General features: G+C 40.3%; 1 protein-coding gene across 1 annotated transcript in view; it reads left to right on the top strand.

The window, feature by feature from the left end:
- Positions 1–4108: 4108 nt before the first annotated feature.
- LOC126358533 (GTP-binding protein drn-1-like) overlaps positions 4109–17146 on the top strand; it is a 299819-nt gene continuing 286781 nt past the window's right edge. Inside the window, exon 1 of the mRNA XM_050007557.1 lies at positions 4109–4248. The gene's annotated coding sequence lies outside the window, so the exon portion shown is untranslated. The remainder of the gene's footprint in view (positions 4249–17146) is intronic.

Below are 17146 nucleotides of genomic sequence, written 5' to 3'. Positions count from 1 at the left end.
CAACTTTCACTACAAATAAGGCTCAATTTCGACCTCAGTGCTCAGTAATATTTATGGCAGCCTAGAACATACGACACAATTTCAGGCCCGAATGACAAGATAAACAGGCACTGAACAAGTTTCAATTAAAAGAAATTTTAAGACACATCAAATATAGCACTCAGATAATTCCAAACAAAGGCACAAAATGGTAAGTTTAACAACTGAGACAGAGTGTCGGAGAACCAAAGGCAATCGGGCGTAGCGAGAACTTCAACATGGCAGCACGTCTTTCAATCAAGTGACGAGTACCTTATCTGCGAAAGACAGAAAATGAACAGCACTCCAGCATCCACATCAGTAACTATACCTTCTTATTCCAAGGTAAACCTCCTTTGTTGACATTAGGCCCAAGTATAATCTCAATGAACAGCTCAGAGTGCGTGACATGTGCCTCTCCTCTCTCTCTCTCTCTCTCTCTCTCTCTCTCTCTCTCTCTCTCTCTCTCAGTGACAGACCGCTTGCCCATCTGATCAACAACCCGCTCCAGTAAATTACTATCAAACACTCAACTAACAGGCGGCAGAAGCGCCACCCAGCGATGAGACAAAGACGGATCGCGCCAATAGGCAAAGATATAAGGACGCAGAACAAGCCGTCAAAGCTCATTTATAGTACTCTTCTGGAATTAATACTGCTGACGTAGTTGTTATTAAAGAAGATAATTATTGTCCTCGGTTAGAAGTTAAAATTCAGAAGTCTTGTACGAACGTACTACTTTACTTATAGCTTGTGCCATTTATAATGAGCACTCTGCTTTTACATGTGCCAGCGCAGTGAAGCATTAATATTAATGTTGAGTTCAATGTGGCCAGAAAGAATGGGTGACAGCAACCGCAAGGAAAAGTTGGGTCTGAACCCAGAGTAATTAATACTGGGCGGACAAATAAATACCTTTTTATATTGTACAACGATAAACTAATTTTTTTGGTTTGACGTCATTTTGAAGCAAAATATGCTGATTAGGCCAAGTTGGATGGTAACGAGAGGAAACTCTAAACGTCAGATTATCTCAATGACATACATTTTCTCACTCATATGACGGCTGACTTAAGCGAGTTGAAAACAAAATTACAGGAATGGTCGCTATTTTCCATCCGTCGGCAGCAATGCGTGCTTTCAAAATGATACTTGCATTCTTCAAAACCCAGTTGCTGAAAGGAAACATGACCCATTTCCCTACTTGCAAAACAGTTTCTTCAGATAAGCATGATGTGCTTGAAAGAAAATTTTCTCGACATTTTCATAAATTAATTGAATAATTTCGCAAGAGGTTTCCTTGATCAAAAGAGGAAGAAACCCTTGTTCTGTAGAACCAGAAAAGACGCCTGTGTACATACAACTCGAGGTCATCGAAATTCAGTGTTATTCTTGATTTCCATAAAAACAAATACATTTAATAACCTAAGAAACCCAGCAGTAAAAGCATTCAGCGTGGTTGGCACCACTTGCTTGTATGAACGAAGATCTTCTGTTACGAACTTCAATGAACAGGCGAACAGTCGGAACACGAACTAAAACCATAGACGTCAAACACGGCCTGTGACTTTCAAGATCTTGTAGCTGACATGTGATGCAAAGTCTCACATAAAAGCTTTTTATACAGTTTTACTTTTTATACTGTTTTCGTAAGTAATTCTTTATCATACTAGTGTGGTACTGAGACAGTCATTCTTCACAGTCAATAAATGTGTGTTTTAACAGAAATATTTTGTAAATAATCTATTTATTCAAGAGGTCTTAGTTCGAGGAAGAAATTTCGGTGAATGTAGGTTTGAAGTGCAATGTTGTAAGCAAGTGAGTCATGGACTACGATAAAACCGGAAAGCAGTTTAGACGTGCTGCTAGAGGAGAATGTTGAAAAATAGGAGGACTGATACGGTAAGGAATGAGGAGGTTCTCATCTGAATCGTCGAGAAAGAAATACATGGAGGCACTGATGAGAAGCAGGGACAGGGTTGTAGGACATGTGGTAAGAAATCAGGAAATAGCTTGCACTGGAGTAGAGGGGGCAAAGGGTAAAAACTGTAGGGAAAGGTACAGACTGGAATACTTCCCTATAACCAACTTTCGTGCCCGTTCCATTTCACATCCTCGTACAACCTTCCGCCTAGATATTTAATTGACGTGACTGTGTCAAACAGAACATCACCATTCGAACATAACATAATAGTTTTTCCTACTCATGTGCATTAATTTTTTATCTGTATTTGGAGTAATCTGTCATTCATCACACAAAATGGGAATCTTTCGCAAATCATTGTGTATCCTCTTACAGTTAAAGACGAAGGAAGAAAGGTTAGAGTTTAACGGCTCGTTAACATCAAGGTCATTACACACGGAGCACAAGCTCGGATCAAGAAAGGAGGGGAAGGAAATTTGCCAACCCCTTTCAAAGGAACAATTTCGATCGTTGTCTTAAACGAATTAGGGAAATTAGGGAAAACCTGTTTCTGTGTAGTCGGACTGTGATTTGAACCGCTGCCTTCCCGAATGCGATTTCAGCGTGCTATAAACCACTGTGCTGTGTCGCTAGTTACTGTCCCATTGTCGTGTCCTGACATAGGTGGTAGAGGGAAAAAGCGGTTGCTGGTCAGTCTGCGCTCCCGAGAGGTACAGAGCGGAAGGCAGAAGGACAATTCACAGTGAACGCATTTTATTGTCTTCTTCTGTGTGAGCCAACACTGGTACAGGCATTTACTAGAAATGCAGGTGGTGAGACTCGGTAGGAAACTCGTTGTGGGACTCTTGGACAATCAGGGTTTTGAAATAATTGTTTATTCCAGACAGGACTAACTAATGCATTGGAGGCTAGTTCCAGGGTTAGAAAAAGCATGAATAACACTGTTACAACAGAAACCAGTGCAGAATTCCTAGGAGTGGATGCTAGCTACAGTAGCAAATACTAGCAGCATCTTAAGGCAACAACTTAGTTGGAAAACAAAACATAATGAATGTGACACCGTTCACTGAGGCACTCCAAGAGAGAGAGAGAGCAGACTTACACGGAGCTGGACCGAGGCTGGAGTCGACGGACGCGGATTCAGCCCCCAGATCGTTTGAAGGAGAACTCTGCCAAAATGGGGAATCCAGGGGTTTTAAAGAGTCGCATAGGGGCAGTGCTTTTCCACTTAAAGCCACCCAGCCAAACCCGCAGATCTCTTGCCCGCCAATCATGCTTTAGTTAGGTCGCCTCTACTGCTCCTAAGGCGGGGGACTAACTAAGTCCGTATTTGGTATCAACTTTGTTCAGGTGAAAGGCTAAACATAACTGCTCTGCCAATTAAGGCTTGCAACATTATTGTTATGTGTCATTTAGCCCCGCCTCTCGGGCTCCACTGAGTAGGGACTGCTAGGTCTACAGTTTTTGGTGTTTTCGCTCTCTTTCTAACCCTTGTGAGCCTACTGACGTTGCTGTTCACAGGGCTGGTATCCAGCTGGCTTTATCGCTAATACGTGCCTGTTGGTTACAAATTTCTATGGTGACAACCTACTACAGCGTCTAGACGACATACGAAGTTACATGTTAATTCCTTGAAGAGTAACTAACGCCCTGGGACCGCGTCTGGGGGCGTCTGCATTTTCTCAAGGCTCTCCCCTTACTGTTTACTTCATGTAACAATATCTCTCCTAGTTTCGTCTGCCCTCAGCATTGTCTCTGCTTCCGCGCCTTGGAACGCCTGTCCCTTCTCACAGCTTCAAGATAACACTACAGTAGCAAGGAATAATCAATATATTACACTGTGCCGCGCAAAGTTATCAGCAAACAGCACCAGATCGCTGCTCCCCCTAAATGTCAAGTACGTAGACTACAACATTGTTCAAGTACGTAGACTATGAGGGCGGTCCTATCACCCTTATATAACCAGTCTTCCACGTGCATAACACAAAATCTCGGTCGGCAGGTCACGCGGAGATACGAGTGGAGCACTCTCGGTGCTGTTATGAATAAAGAAAACGTGTGTGGCAAGTCCGCCGGCAACGCTGAGGAGGTGGTGGGTAGGTAAGGCTGCAACGCGTGGGAAGGCGGCGACCCGGAGCCAGGCGGCCGGGCATGAATGGCAGGCGCAGCGGAGCCGCCGGCGCGCATGCGCAGAGCGCGCGGCGCCAGCTGCGACCCGCGTAGCGTGCACGCAGGGGCAGCCGCGGCCGGCAGAGCGACCACGGCGTCCGCGCGGGATCCAGCGGAGCCTCCCCTCTCTCCATCAGGTAGGCCGCCGCTGCTCGCTCAGGCCGCAGTCGAGGCTCCAGGCAAATCCTTGAGGTACCGCACTTCACAGCATTGCCTCCGAGAAGAACCGCTGAGGAGTATTTGAAACGTTGGTCACATTTTGAATTAACTGATTGCATAGGCTTAAAGACCTATTATGTCCCAATATAAATTAGTTTTTTGCTGTTATCATGAACGAATAAAAAATTTTGACAAGGTTCAAGAACACCAATAAATTTGTTTTGTGTTTAGCATTAAAATACGTCATTACTAGCAACGTGTTAGTTTAAAAGAGTACTTTCTGAAGCACTACTAGGTAGGTTTGAGCGTACGCTTATTCTCAAATGCAAAATGGTTTAGCGACCTATCCTTCCTGTGAGCGTATTAAAGAGTAATTACATTCTGCGTACATTTACGAATGGGGTGGTCGTCGGTGGGTACCTATACCTATTCCATTCATAACTACGGATGCCATATGATTTCTGTTTCGTACTACTTCAGTGAACGATATGTTCACATCCGTTGTGTGCTTAGAATGAGCATACACTCAAGAGCTTAGCGAAGTATTCATTTAAGGTAAAATGATGGTAGAAAGGGTATTGTTCCTTAAATTTATCCTGAACTAGTTAATACTAAATAAATTGTCCATTAGACTTTTATAGGTCGCTGTTTTTGTTTTCCATCTCTAAAATTCGAACCAGTTGCGAATTTTCTAGCTATCAAAATCTAAAATATTTTTTTCCATTCTGACACAAGTACTGTTCCCCACGGAAAACTTATAAACATCTGGCGTCGTAGGATTGCGATTTCCTTTTTGTACTCAGAACTACTATGAGAAATTCGAGGAGGTCCTGTAGTAAAGCAATATTAGGACACTGTATTGCTAAGCTCAAAGGCGTCATATTTTTTACAGGGCTATTATATACGGTGGTTCAAATTCCTGAGCATTGTGACATCCGTTGCCACAGCAAATGACGGTTCTACGAAATTTCTTTCCCAATGACTACACTATAATCCTGAAGTAAGCCTTTTTTTCTTCAGCACCAACATGTTTGTATTACACTTCGCTTTAAAAGTACAATTATTTTCTAAGTAACACAGCCACCTGTTACTATTGATCCTAATTGAATGTTGGACTGCTGTGTTCGCGTATTTATGATACATTACGACAAGAAATGTGCACACAATTTATTCGATAAGAAGCAAATGAACACTGAAATCATATACCTTTTTACTGGGAAATATACAACAAACACTTCGTGCACGTCAAGACTTAACTGAAATACTCACTCTATAATTTCAGTTTTTTATTTATAAAAAAATAGTCGTATATAATTGTAAAATTCCTGTTGTAACGGCACCTACTGAATTAAAATTGAAAGTAAATCACACAATTGTTTATCGGCATCACCTGCGTCGCAGAAATTAAGAAAACATACATTGATTGAATCCAGGCATTTGGCATGAAGTAATTAACTGTAACTTACACAACTTGTTCAAATGTTCAAATATGTGTGAAATCTTATGGGACTTAACAGCTAAGGTCATCAGTCTCTATGCTTAGACATTACTTACCCTAAATTATTCTAAGGAGAAACACACACACCCATGCCCGAGGGAGGACTCGAACCTCCGTCGGGACCAGCCGCACAGTCCATAACTTACACAACTCATTCATAAATGTTCGTTTTCGATTCCTGAAACTTTTTGTTTTTACATAAGTGGAAACCGTGAGAAATTAAAGTTGTCACGAATAGTAACAGGTGTTCCCTTGCTGCTGTACGGCTCTGTGTTGAAATCTGCAACGTTCAGTTAGGTATTGCATTACAGTGCTAGATTACCATTTTATTGTCTTAAATGTGAAGCCAATACTGACGAGGGATGGCACTGCCTAAGCGGAAAGCGATGCCGGCTGTGGCCGAGGCAGGCCATCGCGTCCCCGCCTTGACTCCACCAGGTGTGAGCGTGTGCCGGCACCTGTCTGTGTCTCAGACAACAGGTAGTCGCGGATGTGGCGCGGGTTGCCTGCTTCTCAGGCGCCCGCCGCTAAGCGCGTATGCGGCATTTCTTAACCGTGCGACACACTGCGTCTTAATTATTGCAGTTAACAATTTCTGCAACAAACCTCTTACAAAAAACAGGTTCGTTTGGTTGTGGGATTGCATTAGAAGTAGCTTCCGCGTGGCATATAGACTCCTGTCTATTGTCGCTTAGTGCTACTAAATCACTGTAACCGTATGATATACATTCGATATAATAAGTGTGACTCGTGCAACAATAGGAATGAACTATTGTTACTAACTACATGGGAATCCGCATAACAGCACAAGTATGGTCAGTAAGCCTGTCAAAATGTACTCTGTTTTTGATTGATCTCTAAGGTTTTTCAATATTTGGAAAATATTTTTGGTCAGAAGAGGAAAGAATTTTTTCTTAAAAATAAAATGTTATTGAATTAATTGTTTTAAACAATATGTGTAGAGAGTCCGCTTAAAAACACTTATCTGTGTTAGTAGAATGTGTTGGGTCATTGCATTTCCGTGCTACCTGAACAAAATATTCATCTTCTTCATGTCTACAGTGATGTATTGTTACTTATAATCTGCTAACTAAATTGGTAAGTATGCCAACCGCAAACATTTGTTGTAGCAGCAGAACGAAATGTATTCGTCAGTTGAAGGATCGACAGCAAATCGGTAATGTGGCCCGTGAATAGTGTAAATCTCACCACGTATCTTACTTTATTAATAAATTGTACAGACAATATTTTGGAACAAATTGGTTTACACGTTTGCTATTGGAATAGCTGAATTTCTCGTTTCTATATCAATTCATAGACTTCAGTCGAATTTGCTGCCTACCTAGCAGCCTGCATATGTCCTGAAAATAGCAGATTATCATCTACTGACATGTAAGGCACAAAGAACTGGTCAGTTGCATTCTGTCGTAAGGGCAAAGTGTGCTCTAAGATAGACCATCAATGTTTATATGGTACATGTTGCGCACCGTATAAATCATAGACAATATGGTTATAGAAACCCTTCACTCCTTATAATATTCGAGCCGAGAAAAGAGGGTGGGAGGAGTCGGGGCAGACCAAGGAGAAGGTACCTGGATTCGGTTAAGAATGATTTTGAAGTAATAGGCTTAACATCGGAAGAGGCACCAATGTCAGCACGGAATAGGGGATCATGGAGGAATTTTATAAGGGGGACTATGCTCCAGACTGAACGCTGAAAGGTATAATCAGTCTTAAATGATGATGATGATGATGATGATGATGATGGAGAAATCTACTACAGTTTATTAACTTCTAGCTATTTATTGTGTAAAAATGAAATGCAATGAAGTACGCTGATAATCTAAAACAGAAACTACGTCACCCTATACGGTTGTCCTGTACAACAACTTTAACCAAGGAAGGATAGAGCAGTTAATATGAATACCTCCAACATCACTATAAATTGTCAGCCCATTATTTTAAATAACTATACATGTTCCTTTAACGCACTAACAACCACAACACTTCATACTGAAGTTATTTCTTAGAAAATAGGTTCTTCCTCCAAAAGTAGTCCACTGTGGTATAATAATTTTACTCAACTACTAGAAAGGCAGAAAGTTGTTTTTCCATATGTCCAGGGTTTCAATGGTATAATTTCAGAGTCGTAACGCAGTCGATTATGGAACTATACCTATCCAAGGACATACAGTTAATATGAACATTTACACAGCACTCCATTTAAGTCATAACTTGTTGTCTGCCACAGCTCTTTGTTCCATAGTACATGGGAAACCAATCTAACTTTCTCAACAGTAGATCACATTTATACATCATCTCCTTGGTATACAAGTAGTATTATTAAATTGCTACAAGGAGATACGACTCTTGGCATTCTTGGTGTGTTTGATAACCAGTGATCAATAATTCCTGTATCCAGTCTTACTTATTCTCGACAGTATTCAATTTCTGCGAATCTTTTGGCTGCTCTCTGTAACACAATAATAAACTCTTATGATTGTCTTTAAAGCATACAGGTTTAAGGTAAATTACAAATACCTCCAATGATATCATTCTTACAGTAGCTCCTGAGTCAAGTTGTCGCTTACCCGTATCGAAGTGCACTGTTCGTTTATTAAAAAACATCTGAGATGCGCAGAGTACAGTGACTATCCGGTGGTTCCATGTCTGAATGTCCACTGTTGCCCAGAACTGTGTGACGAAAGTTCATGGTGACTAATCCCTACTCCCCATCCATGCAAAAGTCTCTCAATGAAATCGAATTTCTGGTGAACGGATTGGGGTAACTCGAGAAAGACTTCTTGATATTTAGTGAATGAATAGAATATTAATTACATTTCAGTACAACTGTCATTCCGAGCAAAAAACGTATTACATGGTCAACAAATCCGTAATGTATGAATCTTTAGTTAAGTAATAGTTTATTACATTGCTCTCAGCAATAAAATATTTAAATTTCGTTTGCATTCATCAATTTGTCGATTCAGTGTGTTAGGGATATAACTAAAGATATTTCTAGCCATGACTGTGGAGAGTATGTTGAGCAACAATACGTAAGTATTTACTTCGCCTGCAGAGTAATACTTATAGGTATTACTGGTGTATGTTTTTAGGTTGGTTACTACGCGTTTCGCAAGCAAGCTATTAAAGTCGATTTCCCCCTGGACAGCAAGATAGCTATTCAAGTGTGGATATTTTTAGGCAAAAGGAAAGTCTATACCGACAGGCACAGTCCACTTATCGGTGCAGTTACGACCGTACAGAGAAGTCAGGTAGTAAATTAAGTGATTTACTTGCGGGTGGACTGTTAGAGGAAGAACAACTTACAACCTGAAATTGGTTCATATGAAAGTACCAATGATCGCAATATCTGCACGTATACCGCAACAGTCTGTATGTATGGTCTGCGCCGGCCAGTGTGGCCGAACGGTTCTAGGCGCTTCAGTGTGGAACCGCGCGACCGCTACAGTCGCAGGTTCGAATCCTGCCTCGGGCATGGATGTGTGTGATGTCCTTAGGTTAGTTAGGTTTAATTAGTTCTGAGTTCTAGGGGACTGATGACCACAGCAGTTGAGTCCCATAGTGCTCAGAGCCATTTGAAACATTTGAACCCTTCCTTTAATTTCAGTCCACTAAAAGTTCCTCGCTAAATTATCGTGAAACGAGTCTGGCAAATGATAAATTGCAGTGGTTAACTGCCACATAGATGCCGATAATCTATAGGCATAAGGGGAGGAAGCAGCATATGTTACAAGTATCCTACATAATTGCAACGACTTCCGGGAACCGTTAATATGGCGTAAACATACCTATCGGAAATCTGAATAATTTGCGTCACACTTCTTTTTAAGTAGCCTCCTGGAGCTACATACCAAAAGTAACAGGCTCAGCCACTCTATGCGCGAGTGGCTTGACAGGTAACACGACTGCGTGAATGAATTATGAATACTCACAGTAGAGCGTTATTACCGTACACAAATTTTCATTCTCGAAATTACACTCAGAGGCGTGTATTATAATTTACGTTCATCTGTTAGTGATACGAGCAGTGTCAAAGCTTATAGTTTAAAATTGTCATAGGAAGATTTTCTGTCAACTAAATTTCACACGATGTTCAAATGCTTACTTTTCACCGTTCAAGTGCATCTAGTGAAAAAAATTAGTGCTCGGTTCCGGGAGAAATATTAAACGACAAATATACCTTCAGTTGATATTTTTGTTGCAAGTTATAGTAAAAACTCGACGATACAACATCAGGCAAAGGTTGAAGTATGATCACTAGTCCCAATTGAAAGATGGATTCATCATAATTATGTGTGAAATCGAATGCAATGATATCCAATACGAGTGTAAGAATCAAGATCACTTCCAGTGAAACTATAAAATATGTTAACTATTCGACTTTAATAACTTTCGTCAAGTGAATATTTATGTCAGGTGATTTTATGGTATTGTTGGATTTTACCTTGACGGTTCTCAAAGCAACAATAGTGATAGAGGGTTTACAACAAACACTATTTTAGCACAAACAGAATTGCAGTGTTTTTAGCGTATTTTTAATATGGTGTAGCGGTAGCATGGCTCGAAAGACGTTTAACGCAGGTGACACCTTCCACGAGGAGTACGTTTCCAAGTCTATGCAAACCTGTTTCTATACGAAAATGATTGCATTTATTATGTTAATAAATTAATCTACCATATGTCTTTTACTTTAGAAATTTCTTAAGGTTAAAGAGCGTTTTCGTTATACCCCTTCCAGACTATTTGTAAGTCGTGACTAAATAAAGTTTAATGTAATTTTCTAAACAACAATAATACGTTGACGAATGGTTTTTGTAGTTGCCCAACTGACCACGTTGATATCCAGAACAGGAAGTTAAGTCCTAGTTGGGATTTTTTTGGGGGGGGGGGGGGGAAGAGGGGGGGGGGGAGAGAACGTTTTCTAATCAGCAACATGGTCATCAGTTGCTTCGTCATAGAGGAGTGATGAAATGAGAATACATGGAAGCACGTCTATCAAGTAATACTTTACTTCAGTGTCATAGCGTCTTGAGACTAACTCATAGTATCTACAGCTAACTTTTAACTCATAGCAGCGTATTGTTGTATCGATCAGACATGCTTTAAAAACATGACTATCACTTATTTGTTTCATTTCTCTGTTCGTATTTTTTCACTCTTTTGACGTTCTGTATTTTCCACCATCGATGTTATTTTGTTCTGTATTGTACGCAGCCGCCGAACCAGAAACTAATGTGAAGTTATAAAATGCAATCTCTCAAACGAAAATCTGAGGAAAAAAAAACAGGAAAAAAGTAGCAATGTCCATCACTTTTACTGCAACAAAACGAAGAGAACACTAAGAGGAAGGGTTCGTCTCTAGGACTTGAATTTCCAGTAGATCCGCTTGTTACTCTGTGGCTACAGTAAGTTACACCAAAAGTCTGCCCTGTGGCTTCAGGGAAAAAAAGAGATTTTACTCTTCCTTTGTTTTCGACCCGCATTTCGTTGAAGATTAACCCTTAGTAGCGGGTGGTAGTAATTAAAGAGCAGACACTAACTGAGATCCTGTGTGGGCTGCAAATGTCGTATGCAGCGGATCTGAATAGATACGCTAATGTGGAACCTATGTACAATGGAAAATAATTAGGTACAATTTACGCACCAGATACATTGTATGGCTGTATGCGACCAATGCCGTCATTTGACAAGCCATAACGTGGCTGAACATACGGCTATCGAAGAGAAAGACCGTGCGATGTTAGTGAACCTATTTTGTACGAACGACAACATTTACAGTGCAGTATTGAGAGAGTATCTCCGACTGAAATATCTGGAGAGGTCCGATGTCATTAATGGTTTAACGAAGATGATAATTAAATTCTAAAACATGGGTGAGCCCGGTTTGACACCTGGAAGAAGAAGACGTCCTATGCCGGTGGAAGCTACTGATGAGGTTGCTGTTCTGTATCTGATCATTCCGCACATGCCCTGGGTAGAGCTAGGCTCGTGCAGCGTCACGAAAATCGCATGGTGACCAGTACGGTAAGTTTTCCGGTGTATGTTAGACCGGTACCCGTACAGTACCCAGACGATGCTGCAACTGAAACCCTATGATCCTCAGCAACGTCGTGAATTTGCTCTTCTCTTCCCTGGACGGATAGAAGTTGATGAAACGAGGCCGGGCAATATTCTATGGAGTGACGATGCACATTTTACCCACAGGTCGCAGTGAATACACAGAACTGCCGAATTTGGGGTACTATTAAAATAAGTGCTATGCAGATGACTGTATAGTGAGGATTTCAGGCACCTTTATTCTCGGGTCCATTCTTCCACGAAGAAAATAAGCCCTGAAGTGCTGTTAGGTGTACCGTGCAGTCCACGCGTTTTGGAGGCCTTGTACAACACATGATTGTTACTTTCAGTGAATAGCGTTGTATAGATACCAATAATTACGTCGAAGATAGGCGTCTCCATATTTCGGTCACGTGATTTTACTGACGACCAATTTAACGTTGATGATAGCAACAACTAACAGAATGCAGATACCAAGGACACGTTCGATCTCTGACTGATCTGCAGGCCAGTATAGAAGAACACGTTGCTCAGATTCTGCTGCGAGTGACTGTTGGTGACGTCGTTTTACGGATGCTGCATCTCGTCCACGTCTTCGGTGACCAAATTAACAAATTGTGTTTGTAGTGGTTAATAATAAAAGAAACATTATTCCTTCTCACTTGTTTGACCTTGTTCATAATCCATTACACATGGAAATATTTGTATACGTTTTGAGTGAAACGTCCTGCACTGGCTGTAAAATGCTTTTTATTAAACGTCACGAGCAGTGTCACATCGATTGAAGACGCATCCACAGGTTACTCGTACTAAAACAATAAGGATAAATAACTTATTTTCGTAGTTCACCGCATGCACAGCCGCCTCCAGCCTTCACGTTTTTTATAGCGACGGTTTTTCTCCCGTCGCTTCTAAGCATCTGCTGCATTCCAGAGCGGTAAGTTTTTAATTTTATAGGTTCTGCTATCTCCTTCATTTTTAATTATAGACAACCGTTTTCAGCGCGTTGTTTGTTTACAACTTGACGTGAATGGCATTTACCTTTTCGATATAACTTGTTAAAAACGATCGCTGTGAGTACTCTTCAACTACTGCAATAAATACTTTCTTTTTTTCACTATTCCTTAATCATCACACCATTGTTAACAATGCTTTGAAAAAAATTGCTGATTAATTTTATGGAGATCAGCTGAGTGTGCGTCTACAAATTAACGAGAAACCGGTTTGACTTTTAATAAAAAGTATTTTACTGCCAGTGCGGATAATTCCATTCAAAATATGGAAATTTGGCTGCGGTTGCCCGCAATTTGAAATAGCGTTTCTATACGTCTTTCGTGCATTAACAACGGCAGATTTGCACCTGATGGCCAAAATTGGAACTATTTTTTTTGTAGCGTAAATCTGTCCCGCATTTACTCATTAGCATATCTACAAATTTCCCTGCAATATGATAATTGTAATCGACATTGGACTTCTACGAGCAGCTGCAGTTGAACACTGTAACCACTTGGTATGTTCTATCCAGTTCAAGTCACGAATTTCTTTAGGTCGGGAAATACGCTGGATGCATATGTTGCCTTGCGTACCACAATTCGGTAATAAGTGCAAATAGTATTTGTATATCAATTTTTTGCACCCTAGTAAGCACAATATTTCGTAATAAATACAGTTCAGTCAGCCTGTAACCTTTCTTCCATTATTCTTTTCTCTGGCGACACATCATTGTTTGGAGAAGTAAGTACAATGAGTCGAACTGTTAAATTAGAGAGAAGATTATTTATACAATACATATGTGCCAACATCATTTGTGCAGTTGCATTGCCAGGTGCTGCGTTAAGAACAACAGAGAGAATCTTACCGTTATAGTCCTGCGGGAGATGTTTGTGAAATTACAATTCAGCTGCATCTACATCCATATTCTGAAAACCACCTTACGTCATGGGTGACCTTGGTTCCATTTCCGTACTTCCAGATCCTGACGCCAATTGTGCTTGGTAAGAACGTGTGTATGTATGTTTGTTTCCGTATGAATTACGATGTCACTGAAATATTCGTCGAAGTAATTTCGCGCCGAGCGATTCTAGGCGCTACAGTCTGCAACCGCGTGCCTCGGCTATGGATGTTTGTGATGTCCTTAGATTAGTTAGGTTTAAGTGGTTCTACGTTCTAGGGGACTGATGACCTCAGAAGTTAAGTCCCATAGTGCTCAGAGCCATATGAACCCTTTTTTGAAGTTTTTTCGCGAGACATATTTGGAAGGAAATAAAATGCTGCTCAGCTCTTCATGGAGCGTACGCTCTTGGGAATTTAACACTGGTGTAGAATAGCAGGCTTGTAGTGTTTCTCATTAGAGTTTCTCGAACATCTCCATAGCGCCCTGGCATAAATCCAGCACCAAACGCGCAGCCCTTTGTTGGATCTCCTCTGTCTCTTTTATTAAACCACCTCACAGACCAATGACTAATGTTCGATGAAACAAGGGTGTTGTACTCTCCCAATGAATTTAAGGCTAGTGTCCGCTTCTCTGAGAACTATTCTTATCTGGCCATTCCAATTTTTTATCGTTAAGATCTCTTACTCCTAGGTCTTTTACAATTACTGCTGTTGCTAGTTATTTATCAACGCTACTGTAATCGAGCTTCAGCAAATCTATTCGCCTGTATACACACAATAAATGACGTTCATTTACGTTTTGAGTCAATTGATAGTCCCTGCACCAAACATCCACTTTCTGAAAATCTTCTCTTGATTTCTTCTTCCAATACATTACAGAAACGTCTGCAAAAGACCTTTTGGACTTGCCGGGGTTTCCAGTAGATCGAATACACTCATTTTATTATAGCCGTTTAGTACTCCCTTATGGTACGGGTAGCTCCGAAATATCTCCTACATCTGTTGATCTTTGAGAACAACGTTGTATGTTCTACGTATGATAAAATTTGGAAATTTGTGGTAAGGCCTATGGGACCAAACTTCTAAGGTCATCGGTCCCTAGGTTTACGCACTACTTAATGTAACTTAAACTAACTTACGCTAAGGACAACACACACACTCATGCCCGAGGGAGGACTCGAACCTCCGACTACGTGTGATAGGTCAGATTGGTGATCCGATTCATATTTGTTTCCGGACTTGTTTCAGATTTGTAGTAAAACTTTTCGTGAAGTTCGATTTCATTCTTAGAGTTTAGCATTCCTGTGAAACTCACACTCTCATAAACTTCACGTCTCATCTCCGTCACTTCTAATAAAGGTTTATTCTCCTCACTTACGTCTAATATAAGCAATTTTTTACAATTTTTTAACTACTAAAGTAATCACCGTTAATCTTTTTCCACATCATTCATTGATTTTTGCACATTTTCTGATTTTTAAAGAAATATAGCTATCTTTAAGTCCCCTCATCCGAGAAGCTGAAGTTGCTCTGTGTAAATTGACGAGTGCTCATGACTGAAATCCTGCAGTTTTAGTCTTATCTGATTAAAAAAATCATAATCTATAGGATATTGTGCACGTATTAATAGGACAGTTTTTTTTAATTCGATAAAATAATAAAACGGCGGACGATGAAAACAAATATGATACTTGACGTGTGCTTCGGGTGACCTATTGGGCAGTAACTGGCGAGCAAATTAAAATAAAAAAATTAGCCCATTACTACTTGCGGACATGCCAGAGGAGTAATTCGGCCACATTCCAGAAAGGCGTCTTTGTTAGTGTACCCGCAGTCAGTTTCGCCAGTTTGAGACACACTATAGCAGAGAGATTTTCACATAATGCAGGAAAGATCCTCGTTATTAAAAGTTATGAAAGACTCTGTTCATCAGAATTTCTGCACGACATAGTAGTTTTCGCAATACTTGTACATTTTAAATGCTTGCAGTTGCAGTAGGCAGTAAAATTTCACATGGACTTAGATATAGATATAGATATAGATATATCGCTGGAATAACTAAAAAGACATAGATACAACCAATGTTTTCCTTTATGTTAAAACGATGTATTCTCCATTTCTTTTTGAAGCACTTTTGTCAGCACTCACTTTTACTTCCGGCAGGAGTTTAGTACCTGGTACCAACGTTTCCATAATTATATACACAGTATTTTTCTGTATTTAGCCTATCTAGCTGTTATTAGGGAAAACGCCTTTTTAAACTGCGTTTGCCTTGAGAAAATAAAGCTTAAAGGGGTGAAAAGGGCGAGTTGCCGTAAGAGATGAAACTAAAAGATAAGTGCACTGCTGCGCAGTGTTTGGTTTTATAAACACATCTTTCCATACCTTTCTTCAAACAGCTCTCTAAACAACATTTTAACACTGGTTTCCTGAATTTCCATCCTTTTATCCTTTTTAGAGTTCGTGTTGAACAAGAGACAAGAATTCCTGCACTAACGTTTCTGTCACTATTGGTTACTTGCACGAGGAACGGTGAGTGGGCGATATCGCTGTAGTCGGCCTTCACCAGCAGGGCCCTCAGCGAATCCAGTCGTTAACAAACAAGCCACCAGTTTCGACAAACACTGGGCGTGCGGTTAGGTGCGCCTGTGACGTCACAGACAGTTGTCCAGTGTAAACAGTATCGGTTAGTTCGCGCCGAAAGCGTTAATGATTTCGTGCCGTCCAACGCGGAACCGATAGTGTCCTATCACGGGTGAATTGCTGATGGGATTTACGCGTTTCTGTAAATATTTTGTGAAGCTCATACGTGTTCCACGCCATAACTACGCGCCGAGACCACACGAGACAGGTTTTAGAGGAGTACAGAACTTAACGAAATTAATTTCTTAGCAAATATTGTGAGTCAGTGAAAATGCTGGCTTTTGCTGTCAACAAATGTCTCTAATATTTCTTTATGAAACAAAAGACGTCGTTCCCTATGTATATGATACGCGGTAACTCCGCTGTATTAATTTTCCTTTCAGCTACGTTATTTCTTTACTTCTGATTTTTCACACAGTTCCATGGGCATATACTTCTGGGAGATTTCAGAAACATCGATGTATCTATATTTTTCGAATTATGGTCTTGCATTCTAAAATAAAAGACGCAAAAAACTAAAAACAAATTTATTTTTGTGATTTAACATTTAATTATGAATAATGTGTGGATATCGCCAGATGGTACTTTTTTAATTATTATTTGCAGCAGAACGTTGCACTTTCGAACGGGAACCATGTTTCATGAACTCGTCAAAATTATCATTTATATTATAGGCTGGCAATGGTTTTGAAATATCAAACAAGAAAATAATGTGCTAGAATTATACTATACAAATACCGTTGAAAGGAGGCAGTTTCAAC

This window comes from Schistocerca gregaria, chromosome 1 (genome assembly GCF_023897955.1).
Source record: "Schistocerca gregaria isolate iqSchGreg1 chromosome 1, iqSchGreg1.2, whole genome shotgun sequence".
Classification (NCBI taxonomy): domain Eukaryota; kingdom Metazoa; phylum Arthropoda; class Insecta; order Orthoptera; family Acrididae; genus Schistocerca; species Schistocerca gregaria.
The sequence above is the reverse complement of the archived record's forward strand: the minus strand, read 5'-3'. Positions and strand labels throughout refer to the sequence as shown.